We start from the raw sequence: 21470 nt of genomic DNA, 5'->3' as shown, positions 1-21470 counted from the left end.
AGCTTTAACAAACCAAAACACTTCCATTCAGTCTGTTTATTTAAATATTGTCATGCCAGAGACTTTCAAATTTATATATCCAGGAGGCGGGGGCCTCCTTCCTAAATGCACACTTGAATATGCAGCTGCTACCCAACATCTCCCCTGAATATTCAGTGTGCATCTGAAACTGAACACGTGCAAACCTGAGCTCCGAGTCTTCTCCTAAGTCTGCCCCTCTTGGAAACTTGCCCCTATCAGTGATAGCAATCAGTTCTTCCAGGTGGTCAGACCCAAAACTGGATTCATTCTTAATTCCTGACTTCCTCTTATATCCCATATAAACTGTTAGAAAAATCCTGTTAGCTCTACCTTCAAAACATATCCAGAATCGGACCGTTTCTTACCCTTCCATTGCCATCACTGTGATCTCTTAACCTGAATTACTGAAATAGGTCTCTGAACCTAGAGCTCCAGCAACTGATTTTTTAAATTCAGTTTTATTGAGATATATCCACATACCATACAGTCATCCAAAGTGTACAGTCAGTTGTTCACAGTACCATCATATAGTTGTGCATTCATCACCCCAATCTTTTTTTTGAACATTTTCCTTGTACCAGAAAAAATAAAAATAAGAATTAAAAATAAAAGTAAAAAACACCCAAATCACCTCCCCCCAGCCCACCCTATTTTTCATTTAGTTTTTGTCCCCATTTTTCTACTCATCCTTTCATACACTGGATAAAGAGTGTGTGATCCACAAGGTTTTCACAATCACGCTGTCACCCCTTGTAAGCTACATTGTTATACAATTGTCTTCAAGAATCAAGGCTACTGGGTTGTAGTTTGATAGTTTCAGATATTTACTTCTAGCTACTCCAATACACTAAAACCTAAAAAGGGATATCTGTATAGTGCATAAGAATGTCCACCAGAGTGACCTCTCGACTCCATTTGAAATCTCTCAGCCACTGAAACTTTATTTTGTTTCATTTCACTTACCCCTTTTGGTCAAGAATATGTTCTCAATCCCATGATGCCGGGTCCAGATTCATCTCCAGAAGTCATATCCTGCATTGCCAGGGAGATTTACACCCGTGGGAGTCAGGTCCCACTTAGAGGGGAGGGCAGTGAGTTCACCTGCGGAGTTGGCTTAGCTAGAGAGAGAGGCCACATCTGAGCAACAAAGAGGTGCTCAGGGGGAGACTCTTAGGCACAATTATAAGCAGGTTTAGTCTCTCCTTTGTGGTAACGAGCTTCATAAGGGCGAGCCCCAAGATCAAGGGCTTGGCACAGCAAACCACCAGTCCTTAGTGTTTGTGAGAACATCAAACACAACCCAGTTGGGGAAGGAAGTCCAACACTTCTGCGCTTTCCCTCAGCTCCTCAGGGGGTCCCTGCATATATATTTTATTTCTCTGCCTAAATTATTCTGGGATGTATTGCTATTTTACACTAACTTGTACAAATCTACCAGATCTCACTTCTTATTCAAAATTCCATGTGATTGTGGTGTTTGAATAAATTGACTGTACAAGTTAAATTATTTAGTGTACTACAGAAAATATAGATCCTGCATCAAATAAACATCTCTTCCCCTGGCCTTACAGAGAAGTTGAAGTTTTAAAACATAGTATCGTACTTTACCCTTTGGCCTGATTTGCCTTAGTCTTAACCAGATCTGTTTCATTCATATCTCTAATTGAAATCTGGACTCTTTTTCAGCTTTTTAAAGAGTTGCTGTAAGCACTGATACTGATATTCATGTCTGCCAAGCTCTAGCTCTGAGTTTCAGTTGTCACATAGATATCCAAAGTTCCAGAGGCTGACCGGGTTATACACAAAGGGATCAGCATGTCAGAATTTGGAGAGAGCCATTACAATTCGAGAACAGATGTGACTGCTGTAAGAGCTTACAATCTAGGGACTGTTACAATAAGCATTCCCCTGATAAGCTATGCTCTTAGATTCAATTCTGAGTTTACACATTGTAGTTAGTCCATATTTGTGAGGCATTATAATATTTGTCTTTTCGTTTCTGGTGGACTTCAATGAAAATGCTGTCTACAGGATCCATTCACCTCGTTGCATGTCTCACAGCTTCACTCCTTGCAGTTTCTCAATATTCCATTGTATGTGTACACCACAGTTCACCATTCTGTTCTTCAGTCGATGTACCCTTAGGCCACCTCTGCCCGTTGCAAATTATGAATACTGCCTGCATAAACGCCAGTGTGCAAATGTGCATTCATGTCCCTGCTCTCAGATCCTCCAAGTATATACCCCCTAATGAGGTTGCAGGACCTTATGGCACCCACATACTTAGTTTCTTGTGGAATCACACACTGTCCTCCAGATAGGCTACACCATTCTACTTCCCCACCAACAGTAAATACGTACATCCCTCTCTCTCCCTGTTTTCTCCAGCACTTTTATCCTTATTTATTTTTTTCCTACAATTTTATAGAGATATATTCAAATACCATACAGTCATCCACAGTGTACAATCATTTGTTCACAGTGTCATTACATAGTTATGCATTTATCACTACAATCAGCACTTGAACATATTGATTAATGTGAAAAAAAATTTTTTAAAGAATAATAAAAAAGATAAAAATAAAATATCATGCAATACAATATAATAGTAAGGTCAGTAAAGTATAAGAATTTTATCACTAATTAAAGTCTTCTGAAATACTACATAGAGGGTTGCATAATTATTTTATAGCTTTAATATAATTTACTTTAATTCTTTTGTTTGGCATATTTAGTTGCTTTTGTCTTTAATTTTCTTTATATGAGGCGACTGGGGTCAGGGAAGCCAGTACCTCTGCACCTCCCACAAGCATTGACCTTGTCATTTGGAGACAGGTCACTGCTTCCGCCAAAACCTCCAGGAGAATTGGAAGGTGGCTATCTCATTTGCATACATAAGCGTGATGGTGTCAGCACTTCCTTTGCAAATAGTGGTCCAGGTAAAGCTGCCACCTTGGGACGTTTGCTCTTTTCTGCCTTCTTGTTGTGATGGCAGAATGCATGTCTTGCATTTACTAGTAGAGAAATAGTGGCTGCTGTCCATTAAGTGCCACTGCCACCTTGCTATGTTTTTTGCACGTAGGAGCCCATCATCCCTCATCTTTGCCCTCTAAGGGAGGATACTGTTAACCTTATTTTACAGATGGGGAGATTGAGCCCAAATAGTTATCACTTTCCCAAGGTCTTGGGCTCTTTTTGGCAGATCCGGCTTGGAACTCAGGCCTCTGTTTCCATTTACCAGGCAGCTGCTGGTACTCAGAAAACGAGGCTTCCCACAAGATTATATTGGACACCACTAATTAAGTAGCGATTACTACTTAATTAATAGAAGACTGAATTTAGTGCTAGAAATATTTTCCGTAGTAAGCAGATAATTCTAGGTGACTGGAATTTTATGTTCATTTCTGGGTGGTGATCAGTTGTTTCCTGGTTTTGGCTTGCTTTTGGCTCTCGTACATGGTAGTCATCTTGCCGTGTGATGGTGAGATATTTGGTTCCCTGATTGTTTTAGATATAGTGTATGCTAGAGTTTAACTTCAGGCTTCGGAGCATTGAATATAGACAAGTTGTAAAATGTTCCTGCAGTGCTTGTCATTCTTGTTTGAGCACACAGGGGACCCTGCGGGTGGAAGTTTATGGGCCCATTTATTATAGTGACCGCTTCTATACTTTATCTTCAGGGAGGAAAAATGACTAAGGTTACTTCAGTTGCATGCCAAATCTTTGTCAGGTTTAGTATTACAAAACTAGTTTTGAGATGTATTTTGATTCTGGAATATATAAAAATTGTCATGGTAATGGAAAAAAAAACCCTCTGCAATGCAGCATTTACATCTGCTATTCCATTGGATAATGCGTAGACTTCTTAGGTATTTTTGTTCACTTATGTAATCATTTTCTATGTCCAGATTTAAAATTCAGCTTATTCAGTTAGCTTAAATGGTAGTCCTAATTTGTTTATGCTCTAATCCATTGGTTTCCAGCCGGATGCTGATTGTTGTGTGGTATTTTAGCCCAGGATATGTTTGAAGAGGGAAGAGAGATGCAGGTCAAGGAAGGTAAGAGTAACTGTCTCTGGTACCTGCAGAAACAGCTGTGGAGATGCAGAACTCCAGGTATGAGCGGAAGGTAAAAAAGAAGGCAACTTCTGTCCGTTGGCCAGTTGTGGAAGGCTCAGCAGCTCCCTGTGTTGGGGCCTGGGTGGCACCTTGGGTAGCTGGTGGATGTCACTGATGTGAAGACAGGTTAGAAAGTCAGGATCATGAGTGCCCAGGTAAGACTGGAAATTACAGGTGAAGCACCCTGACACCTGAACAGAAACCAGATGGATATTCAGGAATCAAAGCATGTCAGATCAAGGAAGTAAAACACACAGCTAACCAGTGGGTAAGGTGAGCAAGAGGTGATCAAGGACCCGTGTTGCAGGCAGAACCCAGGCCAGGATCTAGGTGTGGGAGAAAGGCAGCAATTCAGAACCTGGTGAAAGGTGTGGATTACGTTAACCACAGTTCAGCAGACCTCTCTTATACTCACTTAGGGTGGCTTGTGAAGAGATGCTAACCTGGTTGGACCTGGGAAGGTGAGGCTGAAGCTACAGGGGATGCCGTGGATTGGATGCTGAAGTTAGGATGACTCTGGACAGGTGGCATCATAAAAGGTACAGGTCTTGGAGGTACTGCAGGTTCAGTTCCAGATCACTGTGGTAAAGTGTGGCCCGTGAGTTTTTTGGTTTCCCAGTGCATATAAAAGTTCCGTGATCTGTTAAGTGTGCAATAGCATTATGTTTAAAAAAACAGTGTACATTAACTAAAACATGACAGATGTGAAGCGAGCATGTGCTGTTGGAAAAGTGGTGCCAGTAGACTTGCTCAACGCAGAGCTGCCACAAAGCTTCAGTTTGTAAAAAATGTAGCATCTGCAATGCGCAGTAAAACAAGGCGCAGTAAGATGAGGTATGCCTTTCATTTAATGTGTGCCTGTTATGGTACCTGGTATTATCCTAGACCTTAAGGATTAAAGAAATGCAAAATATAGTGCTTACCCTCAAGGGGCTCCTAATTGAGTTGAGCAGACAGAGCTCATGCACCGGAAGGTAGACAGCAGTGGAGGGTAGCAGGTTGGGTATCACATGGGGAAGCTCTTTTCAAGTTCCGCTGGAAGAAAAGGGTGATCAGGCTGGGCTGGGTGGTCTGGAAAGCATGATTAGGGAGGGAGCCATGGAAGAAGCTGAGTTTAGAAGAAAATGAGGGACTAAGGTGAGAAGGCTGTGGGATTGGGTGCCACTCCCACCTTCACTTGCTGTGTAATTGGGGCCGGTCATTTCATCTCTGTGAGCCTGTTTCCTAATTTGTAAGATCATTACAGTAATTCCTACCCTGCCTGTGGCAAGGTTGTTGTGGAGATTAAACGAGGTGATTTATGTGAACGCCCTTTGTAAATTGCACAGTGGATTCACAGGTAAGTTGTTCTTAATATTTGCCATTTGCGGTTGAGAACCTGTTGGATAATGGCTTTGTTTTGGCTCATTCATCATATGTAAATGAGATTGTATCTTGCAATCAAAGGCATTTCGTGCAGGCCATGATTAGTGAAAAGAAGGAGCCAAGAGCCTGTCTTTAAGTAAGGTTAGTCTGTGCCTGAGATTTCACTTAACACACTTACAAATGCACAGTTAGTATTGGACCTTAATTTTTAATGTGTATCTGAAGTGTTTTACATTTTTTGTTAATAAAAAAAGAGGAAATGTATTTGATGAGTAAGTTTCTGAGCTGTGAAAAGAAATGAGAGTCCATTTAGAAGCAAAATTACATGGCATTTCTCCTTCTACATTCAAAAACAGACTATTTTTAGCATCTCTTTGAATCAGTGATGAATTTCAGTTACGGATTCAGTAATTAAAGCAGAGAAAAATAGAAAGTAGTTTAGGCAAGAAAATACTTTCAGGCTGGATCTGTTTCAAGGTTTAAACTATTATCTTCAAGGGCCTCTGTAGAATCACATGGTTGGTAATCTTTGTGGAATCATGAACTACAGGAAGAGGGCCAGAAGACTGGGGAAGGACAAGTTGTCCCACTTTTTGAAAAAACAGGGAAGTTTTAAAAAGATTCTGGGATTGTGATTCTGGATTCCTTAACCAATGAGCTTGTTGCAGCGAGGGTCCCTGGGGACAGTTCTGGAACAAATGACCCAGGGCCCTCTGTCCTCACCCTGTTTTTCTGGTCTTCAAGCTGCTTACTCCCCGTGGTCAGCTCACTCCAGCCAGCGAGATGTCAGCTCCCACTGTGCCTGGCCCCTGCTCCACCCCTGCCTCACTGCAGCATCTCAAGCCAGAGGAAATTGCATAATGGTGCCTGTTGAGCCCAGTACACATTTATAGTTAATGATTTTAGATTGTTCCATAATGAAGCCAAACAACTTTTTTTTTTTTTACTTGCTCCTGATTTGTGACCTTTCCTCAAGCTGGAAACCTTAATTTATCGTGAGCAAGTTATTATTACTTTATCTTTTTATGCCCATTGCAAAAAAGCTCATTAAGTGTTGGGTTGACTGGAAACAGCTGGTGTCCTGTGGCCCCCAGTTCTCAGGCCCTGTGGCTCCATGGAGCCAGCCCTGGCGAGCTCAGCTCTTGGAACACCAGGCAAGTCCCCTGCTCAGGGAGATGCAGTGTGATTTTTTTTTTTTTTTTTTTTTTTTAATTTAAACTCAGGCATCCAGGAAAATTCACTTTTTGATAGGTGTTTTTTGAGCATTGTGCCAGGTGCTAGGAATTAAAAACAGGAAAAAGAGAAAAAAATGTGTTAGTGTGAAAAGAGTGGCAAGTCCGAGGCCTGAGGCTCGACTGGGTGGCTACCAGGGCCAGATGTCTCACCTGGGAACATTTGCAGAGAAGTTAGGATTTAAGGGCCGTTTATGATGACTGAATCATTATATAGATATTCCTTTTTGCTTTCTGGTATGTTAGAGTGGCCACAGGGAAATACCTGAAATCTTCGAACTGTAATCCAGCTACCTTGGTCTCTAATAATGATTGTATAGCCTTTATTGTATGCCTTTCTGATTGTAAAAACCTTGTGACTGACCTTCACTTGTATCCGTTTTATCCAGTTTTTTGACTTTAGAGTCTTATGATCATGAAGGACTGCCCCTAATGCTTATTAATGAAGGGTCCTGGGTCAGGCCAGAGCTAATCCATCCCAAGTCCAAAGTTATCTTGATAACCGGAGCTGGATCTAACCAAAATTGGCCCGCCTGACATGCACAGTAGCTTAGACTTTAACCTACAAGTCACTTATACCTCATTATAATACTAAAAAGCACACCCACATCATATGAAGGCCGCCATTTTCTTACATACGTTCTGTGACTAAGCATGTAGTCAGTCTGCATATGCTCAATAATGAGTTCACTTCTAGTTACATAACCTGGGGCCACTGTGCTTGTTATCCTAAAACCTGTCCATCTTTTGATGCTAAAAAACTACTAGAATTACTGCAGTTTGGGGAGACAGATTTTGGACCCATAGACCATCTGCTCTCCTGCGTCACGCCCAGCAATACAGCTCTTTCTCTCTCTGAGACCCCTGTCTCTCAGGATTGGTCACTTGAGCACATGGGGCAAAGAATCCACCGCCTTGGTCCAGTGACACCTTCACAACACAGCTTAGTGGTCACCTGCCAGCAGAAGCACATCAGGTTAGGTGATCCACTGTCCCTTTGAAAACCTATTTATACAAACTTCTGAGCAATTTCAACTTGTAAAGTCTTTGATCTCGAGCAGTTCGGTACTTTTAGTTGTGGTAACGAGTGACTAAGCCAATTTAAAAATTAAACTAAACCTGGACTTAGTAAAGCAACTCAATTTTAGGTATTCATGTGTTAATTTATTTGTTGATAATTTGTTTTGTTCTGGACCAAACATTGAATGAGAGGTTTGCCTTGGTCTGCCAGACTGCTATGACAAATGCCATACAATGGGTTGACATAAGCAGTGGGGATTTCCTGGCTCACAGTTTTGAGACTAGGAGAAGTCCTGAAATCGAGGCATCAGGAAGGCAAGGCTTTCTCCTCTAATTCTGGTGTTGGCTGCCGGCAGTCTTGGGGGTACTTGGCTTGTGTCTCTGCTCACTTCACATGTCAATGTCCTTTCTCTTTCGGGTTCCGTTAACTTTCTGCTTACATCTCCTCTCCATGGCTTTCTCTGACTATGTCTAAATTTCTTCTGAATTAAGATTAAGAACATGTCTTTGTTGAGGTACATAACCCAGTTATCACAGGGCTGCTGTGAACTCCTTTCTTTGCAAAGTCCTGGAGCCCTTCCACCCCTGGGGCATTTCACAAACTTAAAATAGTGTGGTCATAGTAGTAATTGGGACTTTCCCTTGCGTGCTTCTCGGGCATGGAGGCCAGGTTCTTTCCAGGATTGGTTGAATTCTCACAGTCTCATCCTTAAGGTTAGGGAAATTTAAGTTTACTTAAAGGGCCCAGGGTCTTACAAAGAGCAACCAGCAAAGCTAGGTCTGGGCTCACCTCAGTTGAGCCCACTGGGCTGCAGTGCTCTGTGTGGATGGCGCCCCGAGAAGGAGACCCTGGCTATATGCAAGGAGAGTTACACCACGCTTTGCAGTGGAAGTGACCACTGAGATCCGTCACATGGTTAGAAAGGGAGGAAGGGAGTGGGGAGCTGGTCTGTGGTTAGAGCGTTAGGGAGGGGTGGTGGGAGGGCACTGGACAGGTGGCTCTTCCCGGGAACCTGGACTTGGCTGCCCCACTTGTGGCTGGAATGTCGAGAACTGGCAGATCAAAGCCACTTCATCACACAAACTGGGAGAGACCAGTTGTCCTAACGGAAGGCGTGGCCCTGTTGGGGGATCAGAGCTCACTTCAGCAGCATCTGAGGTATATGGCTCTGAGCAGCATGTCCTAAAGGACAGGCTGGAGAGTGGGAATAGCAGGACGGTCTGCGAAGGTTTAGCCCCTTGGAAACTTGGAAAATGGAAAGGATGTGGTAGATTCTGTTTGGTTTCAGTGGGCAGAGCAGAGCCGTGGTTGGAAGTTGTAAGGATGAATGTAACTTGAATGTAAAGAGAAACGTCATTTCACATCGTGTTCCTCTGTGAGTGGGGTTACAAACTCGAACTCCCTCTCCTTGAACAATATTCCAGCAGAGGCTTAAGGGGGTTATAGTGGGAGATGGCTCAGCCCCCTCCCAGCTCTTTAATGAGACATGCAGGTGTTTGGGAACTGTTAGTTTCTTTTAGCCTCTTTGGAGACAGACAGGCAGGTACACACACAACTTGATTTCGGGGGAAGGCTCTCCATCTGGGAACCATTCATGATGAGAAAATATTTAAATGGCGATGCATTTATCTTTGTATTAACTTTGCATGCTCTGTGCATCTCAAAGGACAGTAATCAATCTCTTGGTGTTACTTTGTTCCACATGCAAATTTTAAATCTTTTCTTGTTTGCTGCACCTGAAACTAATCTCTTCTCCCAGAGCACTTTGCCTGACTGTCTTACCACTTAGCGCTTACTAACTTGTGGCTGCGTCTTTTTGCACATAGCTTCACTTTTTCTTTGCCTGATTAATGTTTATATTCTCATGCATAGTAGGAAGCTAGTAAAATGTTTGAATGAATTGCTGAGGGGCTGATGTGGGCCCGGATCTTTATCTGGACTATTAGATTCTCTGGCCAGGGACGGTCAGCTCAGAGGCATGGGCCAGTCACAGATCTCTGCAGTCATATATCATACCAGGAATTGATTGCTCTTTCTTCATACTTTACTAGGCAGTTCTTGCTCATTAAATGGAAGAGGGAGAAAATGTCTTATGTCCCTCGTATTTAGGTTAGTGATCAATAATTTTTGAATGAATAAATTATTCAAACTGGGAGAATTTTTCCTCATATGCACTCTTACAGTATAATTAGTGTTTTTATTACTGAAATTAATTATTAAAATATTTCATTACTTATTAAAATGGAAGTGCATCTAGCTGAGAGTGAGATACATCATAGATGTTCAATGACTGTTCACTAACTATCTTTTTGTTTACTTAGCACACTGTCCCTTCTGCTGCTTGTATTTTTTTTATTTGGGCGTGTTTACTCTTCCCCACCAGCTAAAGCTTTCTGAGGGCAGGGATCTTGTCTTATTACTTAACATGGTTTTTGCCTCCTTCTATATTAAGAACTCACATATATTGAATTGATTTATAGGGCCAGCTAAATGTGTTCCTAGTGGCTCTGATTTAAAAGATTTAGGACTGTTGTAGTAGTGGGGAATTGAAACTTAGGGAATTTTAAAGCTCTCATAACAAACCTGAGTGAAGAAGGAGAGAAACACAAAGATAGCTGCTTATTTTGTTGTTAGACTCATGCTTCTTACTAAAAATATTTGTATTTGGCATTCCTACGAGATATGTTTCTCTGAAGCTAATAGTAGGAATATGTTCTAAAAGGCTAATAATCTTGTAAATAGAACTTTATGTGTGAATGGTTAAGAGCAGTGGTGACACGATCTCGGATGTGGAAAGAGAAATTTAGAATTTGATCTTGGTTAAGGAGGAAGCACTGGAAAGTGAAGTGGGGACACAGAGTTATCTGGAACATGTGTGCGTGTTTGATACGTGCCATTTTCTGATTTCTGGAAAGCCGGAATTTGGAGGCTTAAGAGGTGGCAAGGACCAAAATAGTAAACCAATCCTAACACAATCAGATTAGGATAACATTGGCAGATTAATGCGTCATTTAGACACAACCTGTTCTCAGGTTAGACAGTTTCATATCACAGAATTATTTATTTTATATCAACTTCGGATGTCATGGTTAATTAAGATTAAAGGGCTTATTGCTAGGGAAAACTTTATTATCATTGACCTTTTAAAATGCCATATGAAACAAAATTAGATATTTCACAAGATAAATTCAGTCATTTCTCTCATCAGAGGAATGTAAACTGAATGTAAATTGAACTGCTCAGATGGTGAATGGTCTGTAATATACTGGAAATTCCCTGAAATCATGTTGTTGTAAAGCTTATCTGGTCCCCCCCCCCCACTTTTAACTTAATTAATTAATTAATTATTATTATTACCTTTTTTTTTTTTGGTAAATGACTGTTCTACTAGGAGCTAATTTATCCTGGCTTGAATATCTCTGGTCTGTGATTATTCCTTAAATTGTGATTTGCTCTGGTTTCATGATGTAGTTTATCTCTTTTTTTCTTTCTGAAGGACACAAGGAATTTGAATTTAGTGATATCATTGGAAGAATTAGACTGAAACCTGGGGGCAGCATGAAGACGTTTTGATGCTGCCATATTGAGGTCATGGTTTAGAATGCAGGTGAGCACGGATGGTGTCTTGGTTTCCCAGCTGCTAAAACAATACCGTGCGATGGATTGGCTTAAACAACAGGAATTTACTGACTCACGGTTATGAGGCCAGGAAAAGTCTAAAATTAAGTGTCCGCAAGACAGTGTTTTCTCCCTGAAGCCCGGCATTCTGGGCCTGTCGGCAATCCTTGGTCTTTGGCTTTTCCGTCACATGGCTTTGCATGTGGTAGTGTCTGCTCCTTTTTCCTCTGGCTTCCGTTGACTTCTGCCTTCTTCCTGTGGCTTCTCTCTCCATGTCCATGGCTTATAAGGACTTCAGCCATATTGGACCAAGGCCCATGCTCATTTTGTTTTGGCACCCCTAAACTAATAACATTCCTTTTGTGGGGCACATGATTCAGTCCCTGTTCTAGTTTGCTAATGCTGCCAGAATGCAAAACACCAGAAACGGATTGACTTTTATTTGGTGACACAGTTACAGTTTTAAGGCCATAAAGTGTCCAAGATAACACATCAGCAATCGGGTACCTTCACTGGATGATGGCCAATGGCGTCTGGAAAAACTGTTAGCTGGGAAGGCACGTGGCTGGCGTCTGCTCCAAAGTTCTGGTTTCAGAATGGCTTTCTCCCAGGATGTTCCTCTCTAGGCTGCAGTTCCTCAAAATTGTCACTCTTAGTTGCTCTTGGGGTGTTTGTCCTCTCTTAGTTTCTCCAGAACAACAGTCTGCTTTCAACGGCCGTCTTCAAACTGTCTCTCATCTGCAGCTACTCTCTCAGCTTCTGTGCATTCTTCAAAGTGTCCCTCTTGGCTGTAGCTCCTCTTCAAAATGTCGCTCTCAGTTGCTCTTCAAAATGTCACTCAGTGCTACACTGAGTTCCTTCTGTTTGTCACCTCATTTATATGGCTCCAGTGATTTAATTTAGACCCACCCTGAATGGGTGGGGTAACACCTCCATGGAAATTATCCAATTACAGTCATCACCCACAGTTGGGTGGGGCGCATTTCCATGCAAACAACCTAATCCAAACGTTCCAACTTAATCCCCACTAATATGTTTGCCCCACAAGATTGCATCAAAGAATATGGCTTTTTCTGGGAGACACAATACATTCAAACTGAAGCTCCTCTCTCAGTTCCTGTGCATTCTTCAAAGTGTCTTGGCTGTAGCAGCTTGCTCCTTCTGTCTGATCTTACACAGTACTCCAGTAATTAAATTCAGACCCACCGTGAGTGGGCGGGCGAACACCTCCATGGAAATTATCCAGTCAGAGTCATCACCCACAGTTGGGTGGGGCGCATCTCCATGGAAACACTCAAAGAATTGCAATCTAATTAACACTGATAGGTCTGCCCACACAAGATTACATCAAAGATAATGGCGCTTGGGGGGGACATAATACATTGAAACTGGCACAGTCCCCAACATGTTGATGGGCACATCTTTGATAGGATTTTAGAGGGAGGGGTCCTTAAAGATCGCTTGGTTTGTTTCTCTGTTCACTGATTGGTTCAGTTGATAAATATTTGAGTGTCTGTATGCTTTTCATCTTAGTAGTCTTTTCTCAGAGATGGCTAATAACACCTTCAAACCAGTGTTCAAGCCTGAAACCTTAGAGCTGCACTGCCCAGTGCAGAAGCTACCAGCTATATGTTGCTATTTAAATGAACACAAATTAAAATGAAATAAAATTTAAAAAAACTCAGCTCTCTGGTCATACTCGTCATTCTAGCCACATTTTTAAGTGCTCAGTAGCCATGTGACTGGAGGCCACCACGTGGGACAGTGGAGCTGTTGAGCATTTCCACCCCTGCAGAAAGTGCAGCTGGCAGCACTGCCCTCAGATGTCCCTTGACCCAGTGTCTGAGTCACAGCTCAGCTACGCCTTCCAAAGTTGTTCCCTTTAAAGACTTCAACACTGTCTTAGTTTAGGTCTTCATCGTCTGTCATCTTAATGTAGGCCCCGATGTTCCTGGTTCTGGGAGGCCTTCTCTGCAGCTCCCTCTGTTCTGTCAGTGCCTTGCTTGCCCCTCCTGAGAACCTCCAGCACCTTGAGCGTAATCGCCTGTTTATCCGACTTTTCTTCTGGTGAACTGGGAGGTTCCTGGAGCTACAGGGTTGGGTTTGGGTCCTTCCAGGGTAGAGACGTGCAGGGTGCCTGCCACCCAGAACCACTGTCGGTGCCTGGCTGGCCAAGGAGGCTGCGCCAGGCTGCATTCTGAGAGCTGGAGATGATGTGAATATGCGCGAGTTCAAACAGACCAGGCGGAGGGAGCTTCACGGACACAAAGCCAGGGGTAGGAAATTACTGGGCAGGGAGGCTCCGAGACTGTGTGTCCAGGGCTGTGTTATCAGAACCACCCAGAGCTTAACCCTGGGATGTAAACAGAATTCGGATTACAGTGTCGCATATACACCGCCTTCCCTATAGATAGTAATACGATGTCTCTTAATGGAGATGTTAGGTTTCACCCTTAATGGCTGCGAAGGAGCTCTAGGTGTGCTTTCCACGTGGTTATTAGGGACAGTGACTTTGTAGTCAGATAGACTTCTCCTGCCCTTGCCCCTTCCTAACTGTTGTGATCCTGGGAAAGTCACCTTAGGAACTTCAGTTTCTTTACTTTTTTAAACAGAAATAATACCTACCTCGTGAGGATTAAATTAGATGTATTCTTAATTCTGAGTAAAGCATTCAGCAAATGATAGCGGATAACAAAAATAATAGTTCCTAGTCTTTCATAGAAATGGGAAAATTCATAATTAGTGTATTCTAAAGGATTCCTAAACATAAATGGTCATCCAGAAAACATGTTAGGGTGTTGGGCACTTTCCTTGCTCATATACAGAATTAACTAGATATTAGTCATCGTTAAAGTGAAATGTATAGGGCTGGTTATTTTCAAAGTTATGAAAGTAAGGTAGTCTGGTAGAGGTAAAATTTGGCCTGAATCATCTAAAACCCAGGGATAATTTTCTGTATTTGGAGAGAAGGTGACCACTTATGCCAGTTACTGGAGAAAAACTCACTTTTTCTTTACCTCTGCATAATCAACATCATGTGGTACAGCTGCTCCTGAGAGAGAGAGAGGAAATTGTGTCCTGTTTTCCATTTTAAATAATAAAATATAGGACATGTATAAATTAGAGTATCATTGAATGATCCTCCTCTTTTTTCCCCATTCTTTAAAAGAATGGTAGCAGCTTTAACTGTGTAGGTTCTCAAAAACCCAACCTGCATGGAATGTGTGTTACTTCATGTATGCCCACATGGTTCTTTTCAGTAGACTGGAAGTTGCTTCTCTTCCCTACTGAAAATGGCAGAAATCTACTTTCCATTTGAATTAAAATAAGCTAGGTTTTTATCATTGACCGGAAGAGCAATATATTTTCTAAAATTGTAAATTAAAAACTATTAACATGGACTCATTTATGTAGCTTTTTTTCTAAATTCTTTTCCGCCTTTCCTCTCTGCAGCCTTTTCTCTGAAAAGGTCTTCATCTCCACCTTGTCCACTGCTATCTGCAGAACAGGACCTAGGGGCCCTGAGGTTCTCCCTCTAATTTCCCAGACGCCTGTTACAGAGACCAGCTCTTTAAGGCAATTGGAAGATTTTAGGAACTTAATTTATCCATAAACACAGTTCATTCAGTGGTTATATATCCCAAAATAAAAGCACGTGGCAAAACACATGAACATTCAATTCAACAAATATTTATTGAGTATTTACTCTGATGAAAAGTTTCTTTTCAGGGATGGAGGGTTTATAAGAAATAAACTTTAGATACAGAGTCTAATGGGGGAAGCTGATGCTTCTACGTGGTACTTAAATGTGGTTCAGACAGTGCACATAGTGTTGGAGGAATAAGCAGGTCAGCGGAGGGGATCCGTTATTTCTCACAGAATCAGATCTTTAAAAATAGAACATATTCCCATTTGCTTAAGATAATTAAAGGAGAACTTCTTTATTAGAGAATAGACTAAATATTCAAGACGCTTTTCATTGCCTGTGTTCTTCAAGGACACCTTGTGTTGACTTTCCTATCGGTTATATCATGTCTGTTCTGTAACTGTGTATACAGCACAGTGTAAGTAATTCTTTTTCCAGTGCTGTATGACTGTGTGAAGCCCCCATTTTGGTTCAGGCATTCCTCTCTCACCTGGGCACTTGCACTCTCTTAACTGGACTCCTTGCTTTCTCTTGTCCTAAAAATCATACTCTAAGCAATTTTCACAGTCATCTACCTTAAATAAAAATTTCATTGCTTTTATAAGGTTGCTTTCGAGCCTTGTGACAGTTCCCATGACTTATGATAAGGTCTGAAGTCACTGACATGGTGTAGAAACCTCCTTCATGATCTTGAGTCAAATTTCTGACCTGATTCCACCTGGTTCTGTGTCTGTCTGTCTGTGCCTCGGCTTCTATGGGCAGGCACTGCCTTCCCCCACCTCACCCCTCCCAGTCTGTCTGAGTTTTCCAGAGATGCTGTAACAACTACATCAGACAATTTGGCTTAAACAACAGCGACTTATTGTCTCACAGTTTTGGAGGCTGGACATCCAAAACCAAGGAGTTGACAGAATCATACTTCCTCTGAAGTCTGCAGTGTTCTGGTGTCTTGCTGGCGCTCGTAGCTCAGTGTCCGCCTCCGCCACATGGCCGTCTGTCTCCTCCTGTCCCCTCCTGACTGCATCCAAATTTCCTCCACTCACGAGGCCTCCAGCCGTGCTAGATGAAGGTCCTCGCTGACACCAAATGGCCCGTCTTCACTAACGGATCTCTGAAGATGCTGCTTATAAATGCGTTCACGCCCACAGGACCAGGGGCTGGGACTGGAACATGTCTTTGTGGGGACGCGATTCAGCCCACAGCACCAGCTTTCTCCGACGCTCCAGCTTCTTTACCGCAATGTCTTACCATATTAAAATCATCTGCATCTGTCAGTCACCCCCACAAGGCTGAGTGCTTTCAGGAGCAGGCATTTTCTTACTTATTTTTTGTGTCTTCAGGGTTTAAAGAGGGACTGACTTATTCAAGACACTTGGTACATTTTTGCTAAATGAATGAATGTTTATTCATTAAATTTTTCTTGTTTTCATGTAAACGATACCTCTGGATAATGAATTATATGTTTTTTGCACCTTATAGCACAGCACATTGCTAAACGATACTTGTTACCAGAGTGCGCTACCTTACTTTAGTATCATTAATCCTGGAAACAATGTACAGGGTCAATTCAGCATGTTAAAAATCTTTGTCACTGTCTATTTTATTCCTATATGTACTATTAAAATATTTTTTAAAATGATGATCAGGATTTTTATTGAATTCAAATATTGTGGAAAAAATTAATACAAATACTCTTATCTGGTATAGTTTTTGTGTATGGCTAGTAATATTCAATTCATTCTGTGAACAGTAATAAAACCTAAAATTTATGTGTTGCCGTTGAGTAAACGGATCGAGTGTTTCACTTGAATATGCCTATATAGACTTTTTTGTTTTTCTGCTCTTTGGCTATTATTTTCTGTGATTCCTTGAAGTTGATTTCAGAGCTTGTTTTGGGATGAGGAGTTGGAATTATACAGGAATTCACCTACTTTACTAGCTTGTTGTTTACACTCATTAAAAAAGAACTAATTTTGGGAGTAGCACTCCCATGATGAAATTGTTGAAATGTGGAATTTAAATTTAGGCTTTTTTTTTAAGACTTGAATGTGTTTTGCTTACTGGTATTTAATTTTTTTCCCTTTAGTTTTAATTATGATACCTGTTACTGCGGATATCTGAGCCAAAGTGGTGATGCTAACTGAGGGAAATTTCTGCAACCTGTAAGTGAAAGATAATACGGTAAGAGTGTGTCCTTTATCACTTAAAGTTGTTTAATTTCTCTGTTATAGTTTGGAATTTTAATTTCAAATGGAATAGTAGAAGCAAGAAAAGGGCCATATCCTACAGAGATCCTACAGATAATAAAAGTACAATAAAAGCAATATTATAAGCTACTTTATGTCAGTACGTATGGTAACTTAGATAAATGCACAGATTCCATAAGCGACACAAAGTATCAAACCTCACTCAAGAAGAAACGAATAACCTAAATAACTCTTTATCTATTAAAGAAATTGAATTTATAGTAAAAACCCTCTCATGAAGAAAACTCCCAAGCCCAGATGTCCTCACTGGTGAATTCTACCAATCAGTTAAGGAAGAAATAATACCCATTGTACACAAACTCTTCCAGAAAATAGAAGGGAGGGAACACTACCTGATTGTATGAGGCTTTATATTACCAGGAAAAGATATTACCTAACAAAATATTAGCAAATTGAATCCTGTGTATATAGAAAGGATAAAATATAATGTCAAAGTGCCATTTATTCCCGGAATACAGGATTGGTTCAGCACTTAAAAAGCAATGTAATTTACAATATCAGCAGACGAAACAACAGAATAAAAATAAACCCATTCATCTTAGTAGATGCAGGAAAGCATGTAGCAGTATTTATTATCCATTCATGATAAAGACTCAGAAAAATAGGAATAGAAGGAAAACCTTCAGAAAAGTAGGAATAGAAGGGAGCATCCCCACCTTGATACATCTATGAAAAAGCACACAGCTGTCAACATAATTATTGGTTTTCCCTAAGATCAGAAGCAAGGTAGGGGTGGTCACTTCTCACCATTCCTATTCAAAAATGTTCTGAAGGTTCTGGCCAGTGCAGTAAGGCAAGAAAAAGAAATAAAAGGACATGTAGATAGGGGAAGAAGAAGTCAGTCACACTCAGCATTCTCATAGCAAGAGATCCAGAGAAATGTAAGTTTTAGACTTGTCCTCTGTAATACAGGGGAGATGGTGTTCCAGTTTGCTAAAGCTGCTGTTATGCAAAATACCAGAAATGGCTTGGCTTTAATAAAGGGGATTTATTAGGTCATAAATTTACAGTTCTAAGATCATAAAAATGTCCAAACTAAGGCATCCACATTAGGATAATTTCACTGGGGAAAGGCTGATGCCATCTGGAACACCTCTTTCAGCTGGGGGGGCACATGGCTGGTATCTGCTGGTCCTTGGCTCCTGGGTTGTGGTTCAAAATGGCTTTCTTCATAATGTCTCTGGGCTTCTGTCTTTGCTCCTCTCTCTCAGCTCCTGTGCGTCCTTGCTTCTTTCTCCCAGGGCCTTTCTCTCTAAGCATCTGGGGGTCCTCTCTTAGCTTCTCCAGGGCAAATTCTGGGCTTCATCTCTTAGCTTAGCATCTCCATATGTCCTTCTGTCTGCATCTCCAAGTATCTGCAAGTGTCAGCCTCTGTGTCGGCTCTCGAGCTCTCCTAAGTACTCTGGTGAACCAATCAAGACCCATCCTGAATGGGCAGGATCCACATCTCCATGAGAATAATTTAATCAAAAGTCTCATCAAGTGTTGGGTGAATCACATCTCCATGGAAACAGTCAGAAGGTTCCACCCAGCAAGATTGGGTTAAAAGATCATGGCTCTTCTGGGGTCCGTGACCGCTTCAAACTGACACAGATGGGAATAAATGTTGACTGTCAGTAGACAGTATCTACTACACTTTGTTTTCTATGATTATGATCTGAAAATAATAAAAGCAGGACAACATTTATATCACTTGTGGTTTTAAGTTTCTGTTTTCTTTTAAAGTTAAAAGTCAGCATAATCCATTAGGAGGGTGTTATTTCAGCATTTTCTTCTTTTTGCTGATGAAAGCTGCCTGTGGTACCGAAAAGTTACGTGTTGATTTAAACTTTATTAAATAGCTCTTGGTTTTTAATTTAAAGCAAAGGGCCATCTGAAACAATGTGTTTTAGGGTCCTCCAGAAAAACAGAACTGACAGGATGTATGTGTATATAAATATTGTGCAATTTATGGTAGGAATTGGCTCACATGATCGTGGTGATTGGCAAGTCCAAATTCTGTAGGGCAGGCTGCAAGCCGGGAACACCTATTAAGGTTTCAATGAATTCTCCAGAAGAAGCTGGCTGGATGAAATAGAGACAGAAATTCCTCTTTCTGACTCCTGAAATCATCAATTCTCCCTTTAAGGCCTTCAACTGATTGGATGAGACTTCTCTCATAGCTGAAAGCCGTCTCCTTTGTTGATTGTAGATGTAATGAGCCATATATGCAATCAGCTGATTAACGATTTAATTACAGAAAATACCCTCACAGTAACAGTCAGGCCAGTGCTTGCTTCATCAGACAACTGGATATCTTAACCCCGCCAATTTGACAAGTGAAATTAGCTATCACACAATGTTAAGATGTCCTCTTAAATTCTAAGAGGGCAAACAAAATTATTATTTGTTCATTGCATTATAGCAGTCATGTAGCTTTGGATGAGTTAAACATTTTGTCTTGCCATACTTCAGAATAAATTGAGGTGTTTTATGTAACAGTATGAGCCAGATATTATACCTATTTCTGCTGGATAATTTCCACATATTTGGCTATTTTTATGATGAGTGATGATGCAGTTTAGAGAAAAGATCATGAGCGTGGAAGTTGAGGAAACCTGAGTTGCAGACCCAACTCCTGCTGATAGTTATGTCACGAAGGATTGGCTCAGGGTGGTTTTGCCGGAATGATTTCTAAGTCTCCTGCAATGAAATAGTTTCAAAACCTGTGTTGAGTGCTTCCAAATTTACACAAAAATACAGTTTAATAATTATGTGCATTTTCTGTTTTAATGGCATGTTACTGGCCATACCTGTGATATATTCTGTGCTGAGTACTTGGTATGGGAGAGTGGTATAGAAGAGGCAGAGAAGTCTTAAGAGTTGCCTTAGTTTGCCAGAACTGCTATGACAGACACCACACAATGGTTGACTTAAGCAAGAGGAATTTATCATCTCCAGGTTTTAAAGACTAGAAGTCCAACATCAGGGCATCGGCAAGGCTTGCTGTCTCCCGGTGTGATAGCATGCCACCAGTCCCCTATCAAAGGGCATTCTCTCTCCTTGCATATGCTTTTCTGGTTGTTGCTGACTTCTGCCTTTTCCCTGTGTCTTTCTCTGATCGAAATTGATAATGAGACATCCTCAGAGAATCCTATTTACAAATGGGTTCCTACCCACAGGAATGCGGATCAAGATTAAGATCATTTCTTTTGTTGTGGCACATGTTCAATCTACCACGGAGTTTAAATAGATAATCTTAGGATTCAAATCCTCAGAGGTGGAAGCCTCTGAGCAAAATCCACTTAAATCCTTGAGCCTCAGTTTCCTCATCTGTAAAAGGAAGATGATAATCTCGGGGAGCTGCTGAAAGCATTAGGAGTAGCACACAAAGCACCTTGCAGACTGCAGACACTCAGGTGGGGATCAGACAGGAGCTTTGCTGCAGAAATGTTATGAGCCTGGCATCTGACAGAACAGGCTTTAATATAAGTTTCTTCTTAGAAAAGGCATGGAAAGACACACGGGTGTTGACAAGGCTTTTCTGTAGGTGTTGGGAGAGCGGGTAACTTTTATCTTTTTGCTTGTCTATTTTTCAGTTGCTTTACAGTAAACGTGGATTATTTATGTAATAAAGTATTCGTATAAATAAAATGTAAGGAAATACTATAGACAATATAAGTTCTTAAACTTACTAGTTACGTCACTTTGGATAGTTTACTCTGTCAGCTGGAATGTATTATGTCCCCCAGAACGCCATTATCTTTGATGCAGTCTTGTGGGAGCAAACATAGTGGTGTTGATTAAATTGTAATTCTTTGATTGTTTCCATGGAGATGCGCCCCTCCAACTGTGGATGATAACTCTGATGGGATAATTCCCATGGAGGTGTGGCCCCACCCACTCAGCATGGACCTTGATTAGTTTTCTAGAGCACTATATAAGCTCAGACAGAAGGAGCGAGCTTGCTACAGCCAGAGAGGAACATCCTGGGTACAGGAGCTGAGAGAGGAGCTGCAGATGAGAGACGGTTTGAAGACAGCCATTGAAAGCAGACTCGTGCTCCGGAAAAGCTAAGAGAGGACAAATGCCCCAAGAGAACTGAGAGTGACATTTTGAGGCGGAGCTGTGGACTAGAGAGGAACATCCTGGGAGAAAGCCATTTTGAAACCAGAACTTGGAGCAGACGCCAGCCACGTGCCT

At 41.4% G+C, this 21470-nt stretch overlaps 1 protein-coding gene across 7 annotated transcripts in view; it reads left to right on the top strand.

Annotated features, from left to right (window-relative positions):
* The window catches only part of WASF3 (WASP family member 3), a 140793-nt gene that overhangs the window by 31226 nt on the left and 88097 nt on the right, over positions 1-21470 (top strand). For 2 of the 7 annotated variants that reach the window (XM_037800300.1, XM_037800307.1), the window contains exon 2: positions 17108-17202. The exons of 1 other annotated variant lie outside the window; for it this stretch is intronic. The gene's annotated coding sequence lies outside the window, so the exon portion shown is untranslated. Of the gene's footprint in view, positions 1-4641; positions 4679-11253; positions 11365-17107; positions 17203-21470 lie in introns of those variants that run through there. 4 more of the 7 variants (XM_037800303.1, XM_037800301.1, XM_037800302.1 and 1 more) reach the window with 4 other exon arrangements.

This window comes from Choloepus didactylus, chromosome 12 (assembly GCF_015220235.1).
Source record: "Choloepus didactylus isolate mChoDid1 chromosome 12, mChoDid1.pri, whole genome shotgun sequence".
Taxonomy (NCBI): domain Eukaryota; kingdom Metazoa; phylum Chordata; class Mammalia; order Pilosa; family Megalonychidae; genus Choloepus; species Choloepus didactylus.
Note: the sequence above shows the minus strand (reverse complement) of the source record. Positions and strands in the feature narration are given on the sequence as shown.